This window comes from Tiliqua scincoides, chromosome 11, assembly GCF_035046505.1.
Source record: "Tiliqua scincoides isolate rTilSci1 chromosome 11, rTilSci1.hap2, whole genome shotgun sequence".
In the NCBI taxonomy this organism is placed as follows: Eukaryota; Metazoa; Chordata; class Lepidosauria; order Squamata; family Scincidae; genus Tiliqua; species Tiliqua scincoides.
The window spans coordinates 3431338-3441476 of record NC_089831.1 but is presented as its reverse complement, the minus strand read 5'-3'; positions in this window follow the sequence as shown (position 1 = coordinate 3441476).

Below are 10139 nucleotides of genomic sequence, written 5' to 3'. Positions count from 1 at the left end.
TACTCGCGAGTAAATGCAGCCACGTGGCTTCGTTTCAGGCTCAATAGACGCAGCTGGGAGGGAGGCAGGGACCTCCTTCTCCCTTTTGTGTTTTTGGGGGCTGCATTCATTGGATCGGGACCATTCTGATGTCGTTGGATTCCTCTCAGCCTGCCCTTTCTGACTATGACAAGTACGCCTACGCACGAGTAAACGCGCGATACGACTCACTTTCGTTTTCCATAGGGAGCCATGCATTTTTTGGCCATAAATTTTGAATGAAAGGAGTGATTTCAATTCTGTTTTTTGCAGTGCATTCCACTGGTCATTCCATATCCAACGGTGTATGGCATGATGGGCTAGCTCTTAATGCCACGATTTTAGCATGTTCTCCCCCCCAGGGTGCATCATCCCCCCCAGCGCGTCACCCGGTCCTGCCTGCACCCCCTTCGTGATGCCAGTGGCTGGCCCTCCTGCATCGCAATGCAAGAGTTTAGTTAGGATTGGGTCTTAGAGGGTGTCCCGGCTGCAGTGCCCTGATCTGTAGTAGATTCCTCCCAGGAAGGCCTTCCTGGCCCTGAGATGGATCTCTTCTCAACACCAGGAAGAGACCTATTGATTTCTCCATCTATTTACTTTTGAATCCCAGATTGCTTTAAAGGTAATCCCAGATTACCTTTCAATCCCAGATCTTTTTTAACTATGTTTTCTTCTCATTGTAGTTTGAATGTATTGTCTTGGTTTGCCTTGTCAGACCTCCTGCTCTCAGGAATTTTTGTGAAGGTGTAGAATGTACATCTGTCAGGTGAGCAAGTCAATGAATAAGAAAGACCAAAGTCAGGGCATTCCAAGTTACAGATCTCCTGCATAACGTTCAAGACCTTCTGGCATCAAATGTATACCCCCTTACCCGATGGCAGAAGTCACTCCCCTTTTGCCCACTCCCTGAATTCAATAAGGAAGTGTGAAATGGGTCAGAAGAGGGATGTGGAGGAGAAGAGAATGATGAGCTAGAGCAGAGGTCTCCAAACCCCGGCCCGGGGGCCAGATGCGGCCCGCAGCAAGCCTTTTTCCGGCCTGTAGCCAACCTCTTGTCCCCTGAAAGCCTCTGGCCCACTCAACTGAACATGACCAGAACTGTGCTCTGATTGTGTCTGGAGGGTGTTCTGAGGGCCAGAGGGGTTGAATGAATGAGCCCATTCATTCATTTATTCACTCATCTAAGTTCCATCTCTAATTTATTTAAATTTTATATTTAATTTTTTTTCCCGGCCCTCCTCACCACGCCAGATATTTGATGCGGCCCTCTGGCTGAAAAGTTTGGAGATCCCTGAGCTAGAGCAGGGATGTTAAACCTGTTTCATACAGTGGGCTGAAAAGCTTTCATGGTGCCTTCTGAGGGTCAGAAGTTGACATCATTAAGCAGGAGGTGATGTCATTAAGCAGATGATGGCCAGAAATAAGCACTTTTCTCTCACACAGAAACTCATTAGCTGCAAATGAAAAGAGAAAATATGCAAATTTTGGCCATTTTTTCAAGATATGGGAAAGCTCAATTATCACGTGGGCTGCCCTTTCAGCAGCTCTGGTTCACTTTACAGCTCAGCAGCTAAGAGGTGGTCTGTGAAGCACTGCTGTAAGGTTGTCTTGCATGGTAACTGGGCTCTCCCAGGACCACAGCAGTGTCTCACTCTCTCATGTCTCCTAGTCTACCCCTTACTCCGTAGTGTTCCTTGCCTTCTGAGGTGTCCTTTCATCTCTACCTCCCAGAGCCTCGGCAGAAGCAGAGCTGATGAAATGGCAGCTCTGGAAGAGCCCAATTATCACAAGAACCAGATAAAGAGCATCCAGGGGTCTTCACGGCAGAAGACCTCGGGCAGATACCGCTGCCCGAACGGCCCCTCCTAACCGAGGAGTTAAGTCAGATAGAGGTTAAAAGAGAAGATGTTTCAGACCTCATTGATAAATTAAAGATCAATAAGTCACCGGGCCCTGATGGCATCCACCCAAGGGTTATTAAGGAATTGAAGAATGAAGTTGCAGATCTCTTGACTAAGGTATGCAACTTGTCCCTCAAAACGGCCACGGTACCAGAAGATTGGAGGATAGCAAATGTCACGCCTATTTTTAAAAAGGGAAAGAGGGGGGACCCGGGAAACTATAGGCCGGTCAGCCTAACATCCATACCGGGTAAGATGGTGGAATGCCTCATCAAAGATAGGATCTCAAAACACATAGACGAACAGGCCTTGCTGAGGGAGAGTCAGCATGGCTTCTGTAAGGGTAAGTCTTGCCTCACAAACCTTATAGAATTCTTTGAAAAGGTCAACAGGCATGTGGATGCGGGAGAACCCGTGGACATTATATATCTGGACTTTCAGAAGGCGTTTGACACGGTCCCTCACCAAAGGCTACTGAAAAAACTCCACAGTCAGGGAATTAGAGGACAGGTCCTCTCGTGGATTGAGAACTGGTTGGAGGCCAGGAAGCAGAGAGTGGGTGTCAATGGGCAATTTTCACAATGGAGAGAGGTGAAAAGCGGTGTGCCCCAAGGATCTGTCCTGGGACCGGTGCTTTTCAACCTCTTCATAAATGACCTGGAGACAGGGTTGAGCAGTGAAGTGGCTAAGTTTGCAGATGACACCAAACTTTTCCGAGTGGTAAAGACCAGAAGTGATTGTGAGGCGCTCCAGAAGGATCTCTCCAGACTGGCAGAATGGGCAGCAAAATGGCAGATGCGCTTCAATGTCAGTAAGTGTAAAGTCATGCACATTGGGGCAAAAAATCAAAACTTTAGATATAGGCTGATGGGTTCTGAGCTGTCTGTGACAGATCAGGAGAGAGATCTTGGGGTGGTGGTGGACAGGTCGATGAAAGTGTCGACCCAATGTGCGGCGGCAGTGAAGAAGGCCAATTCTATGCTTGGGATCATTAGGAAGGGTATTGAGAACAAAACGGTTAGTATTATAATGCCGTTGTACAAATCAATGGTAAGGCCACACCTGGAGTATTGTGTCCAGTTCTGGACGCCGCATCTCAAAAAAGACATAGTGGAAATGGAAAAGGTGCAAAAGAGAGCGACTAAGATGATTACGGGGCTGGGGCACCTTCCTTATGAGGAAAGGCTACGGCGTTTGGGCCTCTTCAGCCTAGAAAAGAGACGCTTGAGGGGGGACATGATTGAGACATACAAAATTATGCAGGGGATGGACAGAGTGGATAGGGAGATGCTCTTTACACTCTCACATAATACCAGAACCAGGGGACATCCACTAAAATTGAGTGTTGGGCGGGTTAGGACAGACAAAAGAAAATATTTCTTTACTCAGTGCGTGGTCGGTCTGTGGAACTCCTTGCCACAGGATGTGGTGCTGGCGTCTAGCCTGGACGCCTTTAAAAGGGGATTGGACGAGTTTCTGGAGGAAAAATACATTATGGGGTACAAGCCATGATGTGTATGCGCAACCTCCTGATTTTAGGAATGGGTTAAGTCAGAATGCCAGATGTAGGGGAGGGCACCAGGATGAGGTCTCTTGTTGTCTGGTGTGCTCCCTGGGGCATTTGGTGGGCCGCTGTGAGATACAGGAAGCTGGACTAGATGGGCCTATGGCCTGATCCAGTGGGGCTGTTCTTATGTTCTTATGTTCTAGGGGTCGCATCCAGCCTGTGGGCCTTATGTTCGACATCCCTGTGCTCGAGCATTAGAGATGCTCCTCACAGTATGTCTTCTCTTCTCTTTTTGTGAATTCAAGGAGTGAGAGAAGAAGGAGCAGTGGTGGGCAGAAATGGGATGGACTTAGGGTCCAATCCAATCCAATTTTCCAATACCAGTGCAACTATACCAGTGGGGTATGCACCATCTTGTGGTGGGGCAGCAGTCACAGAGGCCTCCTTAAGGTATGGGAACATTTGTTCTTGGGGCTGCATTGCAGCTGCACTGGTGCTGAAAAATTGATTAGGATTGGGCCCTGAGACCTGGAAGATCCAGGTTCAAATTCCCACTCAGCCATTACGCTTCCTGGGTGACCTTGGGTCAGTCACTGTGTCTCAGTCTCACTGACCTCACTGGGGTGTTGTGAGGGCAAAAGGAGGGGAGGAACCATGTACATCACCCTGCTCTCCTTGCTGGAAGGGGGTTATAAAAACGTGGAAAATTAATAAATCATATGGCCATTTCCCCTACCTCTGACTCTTTTCCTAGAAGGCCTGTCCTGAGACAACTGCCATTGTCCTAGAGCACGAGTGGGATCTTTCCCACTTCTGATACTCCTGCTGGGCCACCTTCTTTGGGAAAGCATCCCAGTCAGAGAAGGGGGATATGGTGCCCAGGTATGTGAGGAAGGTGTAACACGACAGCAGCTGGGATATTTACGGCCTGTGGCAGGGTGATATCAAGGAACTGTGCAGAGTGAGAGCTGCTGGAGTAACCTTTACTGAGGCCTCCGCTCTGCCCTCCTGCTGGGCTGAGCAGTGCTGAGGGTTCAGCGATTCCAGATCGCCTCATAAATCAAGCTGTCGGCTAGCTTGAATTACGAGGGTCTTCCAGTAGTGACAGACAGCTAATCCCATCCTCCTTAGCTGGATTACTGTCTATTACTTTCCAGCCCAATCAGAATCCCTGGTACTTTGGAGTCGGAGAAGGAGGGACATGTCCACTGGACCAGGGACACTTGCTGCCCCAAAGACCTGTCATCGCAGTTATAAATAAAATGACTTGTTTGCAGAAGAACAAATTTAGCTTGTCCAGAAGGTCAAGGTGGCAGGCGCCCGGTCTGACTCCAAATAGCCATCCATTAAAATTGTTGGCATGGTTGAGTTTCACAACCAAAGGAGGAGAGCGGGGAGGGACAGGGAAGGTGGAAAGTGAGGGAAGACACAGAGCCTTTCAGGACTGTTCACCTGAAGCTGCCTTATACGGAGTCAGGCTGTGGGTCCATCTGTATTTGTTAGTGATTGGCAGCCAAGGCTGGCACATCCATGAGGCCAACTGAAGCAGTTGTCTCAGGCAGCAGACTGAAGGGGTGCTTTTCTCTTTCCCACCTACTATCCTTCTCTGCTCCTCCTTCTCCTTCCACTCCCTGGATTGGTAAAAGAAGAAGGGGGCAGAGAGGAAGAGGGAGAGAAGAGGGAGAAGAGGGAGAGCACTGAGCATTGGAGAATGTTGGAAAGTGGGAAGGGCAGAGGCTGGCATATCATTGGGTAAAGGGGGCAACATTTAGCATGCTGTGTCCAGATGGGCCAGCCCTGTCCATGGCAAAGGAATGGGAGCGAGTGCTCCACCAGGTGAAAGCACCCTGGACTCGTACTTTCATCTGTGTATCTAGGAATAAATCCAGGTCCAGATGTCATGTGAAGGTGCACCTTGATCCAGTGGCATAGCTAAGGGATCTGACACCCAGGGCCAGAAAATATTTTAATGCTCCCCCTGAGTACCAGATGCCCAGCACACCCCTGGGGGCATCCAGGAAGTGGTCTGAGGTGCAGGGAGGCCTCCCCATGCTTCAGAAGGCTTGCCAGAGGCCTTAGAAAGACCCTTTTGGTTTTCACTAAAACCAGAGGTGCATTTTGAAGGCTTTCAGCAGGACTTCTGCGGCTCAAGAGACAGTGCATGGCTGCCCTGGGCCTCAGAAGGTCTGCTGGAGGCCACCCTGCTTGTGACAGGATCTGCTGTCGGGGGTACGCATTGGCACACCCTCAAGGCATTGTACCCCATGCAATGTACCCCCTAACCCCCTTAGCTATGCCACTGCCTTGATTCTTCCAGAGAAGAGTAACCCCATCAAGAACAGGCAGGTATACCAACACCACCCTAGCAGATTTTCTCACTAGGAGAATCTCTGCTTTGTCTGAATTTAGTTTCAATGTCATGGTCTTCAAGATAGTAGAGAATTATCTGCTCTAATTGGCTGTGCTGTCCAGATTCTCACACAGAGGTCTTTTCCATCATCTGCTTCCTGAGTTCCTTTTAACTGCAGATGGAGATTGGATTTAGGACCTCTTGCAGGCAAAGTGGGAGCTCCACCCTCGAATGATGACCCCGCCCCTGACACTACATCCTCCACCTCCCCTTTTACATATCATACTTGCCTTAAATCTGGCCTCTTTTGGACAGTCGTTTGGTGTCTGAACTGCACCAGTTCAGACAGCAGGCAGGGGACTCCCAAGTTGTAATATGCAGTGGGTGCTCTTTATTCTCAGACTTCATCATTGGCATCCTTCAGTCTTGGGAGACTATGGTATTGCACTCTGAAAAGTGGTTCTGGAACAGCGTCTAGTGTGACCTGCGGATTTCACCCAATGCAAGTTCCTAACCTGCAGCTGAGGACCCACTGAGGGCCTCCTGGACATGACCAGAATCCATGTGGCCTATACGGGCTTCAGAACAGCTCCAGATATGACCTGAAAAATGTTCCAGTCATGTTCAGAGGCGCTATTGGTCTGGAACCCATGGTTTAATTATCCACAGGTTTCGGGATCCATGGGGGTAGGGTCTGGGAATGGATCTCTCGTGGATAGCAAGACTGAACCTGTACACCTAAGGAGCAATATACACCCAAGGAACATTCCCTACACAAAGAAAATTCCAGCTTAAAGAAAACTACCATGCCCACAAGCAGGATTCTGTCCTTGCTTCCTTCCTGACATGTTAGTTTTCTATGTGCAGGGATTTGTCTGTGCATGCATGGAGGAGCATTCTATCCTGTGAGCCCTTCTCTGCAGTCTGTAGTGGCATAGCCCAGATGCACCTAATTGAGAACTAGGCCTTAAGAAGTACATAATATAAGAACTATATCACTCCCTGCAGCCACCACTTCCTTTCAGCTGTCAACACAGAACAGGAGATAACATGGTATAGTGATTAGAGTGATGAGCTCAGAACCAGAGAAACCCAGCTTGAAATCTCCACTCAGCCATGAAGCTCACTGGGTGACTTTGGGACAGTCACTATCAGCCCAACCTACTTCAAGGTCAACCCATCCCTGAGGCCGACATCTTCAGCAGCAGATTGGTGGGGGGCTGCCCATCTCCCACTCTCATCCACTTCCCCTCTTCCCACTTCCTGAATCAGGAAAGTGGGGACATAAAGAAAGTGCAGAGAAGAGGAGAGTGGTGAATTACAGTGTCTCTGACATTCTCGCCAACCTCTTTTCTATCCATCTGCCTTTCACAATCCAGGCAACAGGAGAACCAGAAGTTGGCACATCACCAGCTTTGGGAGGATAGCTTTTGGTACACTACCTCAGATGAACAGAGGAGAAGAATCTTGCACACTGTCTTCAGCCCCTCTGGAAGAAGGTTTGGATAGCTCACAGGGATACTCACACTCCAGAATCTCTTCCCTTCTACCTAGAAACTGCTGGTGTTGAAGGCTTCCTTGTGTGAATGATCATTGTGTACATGGTGTTGTATCTTCTCTTTGTGAAAACTCCCTATCACTGCACCACCAATCTTGTCTCCCTCCTCTTTTCATGCCATGCCATGGAATCATACCCTACAATTTTTGCCCCAGGCCATTTCCCAAAGCTAGAACTGCCACTGGAGTCTGATCTCCACCTCCAGTGTGCAAAAGAAGAGAAAGAGAAGGAAGCTGCGGTACCCAAGGCTCTTCAAGGTTCATTCAGCAACACTCATTGTCCAATCCTGCCTGTGGATTTAGGGGCACTAGCCTATCGTGCTAGGCTTGCCTTGTTTTTATCTTTTTCATAAGCAGTCCTGCTGGGTGTCTCTCTCTGTATAGGCCAGTCTCAGAAGGTGGGCCTTGCCACATGTGTTTCTTTTTAGGAGGGAGCTCAGGGGAAGGGAGGGGTGCCACTATAAAGAAAGTGACGAGCCAGGGGAGATACGGTGGTGGGGGTTGGACAGGCCATTACAGGAGAAGGAGAGTTCATTATAGGCAGATCATCTCTCCTTCTGGTCCTTCCCCCAATTCTCGGATGCCTGGTGGTCTTGGCAGTGAGTCCCTAGATCTGAAGCTGCTGCTTTTGAATGCCAGGTTGGTGAATAACAAAACCTGCATCATCCGGGATTTAATCCTGGATGAGAAAGCCAACCTGGTATGTATTACGGAGACCTGGTTGGACATGGTGGGAGGAGTTAGTCTCTCCGAACTTTGTCCACCAGGTTTCCAGGTGTTGCAGCAGCCAAGATTGCAGGGACGGGGAGGGGGAGTTGCAATGGTCTATCGTGAGTCCATCTCCCTTGCCAGGTGCCCTGTCCAGCAATTTGTTGGGTTCGAGTGCCTGCATGTTGTGTTGAGAGGGCCAGACAGGATTGGGATTCTGTTGGTGTACTGCCTGTCCTGCTGCCCAACAGTCTCCCTGCCTGAACTGACCGGGGTGATCTCGGGGGTAGCATTGGAGTCCCCCTGCCTACTAGTGCTGGGGGACTTCAATGTTCATGCTAAGACCCCTGCAGCTGGTGCAGCTCAGGATTTCATGGCCGCCATGACAACAATGGGCCTGTCCCATAAGATCTTGGCCCCAACACATACTGCAGGACACATGCTGGACCTGGTGTTTACAGCTGGGCATGGGGGTAGTGATCTGGATGTAGAGGAGATCAAGATCACTCCGTTGTCATGGATAGATCACTTCCTGGTAAGGTTTAGGCTTTTTGTGACTTCCTACCTCCAAAGAGGCGGGGGACCATTTTCTATGGTCCACCCCTGCAGGCTAATGGATCCTGAAGGTTTCCTGAGAGCTCTGGAGGATTTCCCCACTGCCAAGACTGGCATCTCATCTGAGGCCCTGGTTGACCTCTGGAATGGGGAAATGACCAGGGCAGTGGATGAGATTGCTCCGGAGTGACCTCTGCCACGTCGCAGACTCAGAGTGGCTCCTTGGTTCACTGAGGAGCTGCGAATGATGAAGCGGCAGGGCAGGCGTCTAGAGTGACGGTGGCAGAAAACTTGGAATGAATCCGATCGGACACTGAGTAGAGCTCATTACAGAGCCTATTCCGTGGCTGTGGTAGCAGCGAAGAGATCGTTCTTCTCTGCTACCATTGCATCTGCAGACAACGATCTGGCAGAGCTGTTCCGTGTGGTGCGCGGCCTCCTCCATCAGGCCCCTCCAGTAGACCAGGAGGAACACACGGTCAGCCGCTGTGACGTGTTTGCACAACATTTTGCAGATAAAATCATATTTGTCACGACTTGGATGCCACATTGACAATGTCTGACAATGTCCCCTTGGCAACTGCTTGTCCAGTGTTGTGGGATTCTTTTCAGACATCTTTGTTAGATTATTGTAACGCGCTCTATGTGGGGCTGCCCTTGAAGACGGTTTGGAAACTGCAATTAGTGCAGAATGCGGCAGCCCATGTGGTTACTGGAGGTAGGTGGTTTGACTCCAGCGGCTGCATTGGCTGCCCATTTGTTGCTGGGCCCAATTCAAGGTGCTGGTTTTGACCTTTAAAGCCCTATACTGCTCTGGGCCAGGGTATCGTAGAGATCGCCTACTCCCATACAATCCGGCTCGTCCTCTTAGGTCATCAGAGAAGGCCTTTTTGCAAGTGCTGCCACCTAGGGAGGTACGTGGGGCGGCGGCAAGAAATAGGGCCTTCTCAGTAGTGGCACCAACACTATGGAATTCCCTTCCCCTTGACTTAAGAATGGCTCCCTCTCTTGAGACTTTTTGGCGAGGCCTGAAGACCCTTCTGTTTAAACAAGCCTTCTGAGTTCTCGGCCTTTTTAAACATCTTTTCAACATCTTTTAATATTTTTAAATACTTGGTCACAGGCCTGATTCTTTTATGATTTGCTGCTCTATGCTCTTTCTACCTGACTACTTTTTATCTGACTACTGTTTTTTATGATATGTGTTAATATGCTTTTATCTGTTTTTAAATTATGTTTTTAATCTGTTTTAACCTGTTGTAAGCTGCCTTGAGTCCCTTCGGGGAGAAAGGCGGGGTAAAAATAAAGTTATTATTATTACCGTTGTCAATTGGTTGCTGAGGATGTGCAAAGTGCATAGTCAGCAGCCATTTCTGAGTGTCCACCGCAAAGCAGCAGCAACATTGAAGGCCCACTGCTGTGGCCAGCAGCCTGCATTGGAGCAGGCAAGCCAGTACATGGGGTGGGCCATACACTGGGGGTGGGCAGAGAGGGGGAATAATGGGGTATTTGGGAGGAGGAACCAGGGGGCATTTTGGGCAGG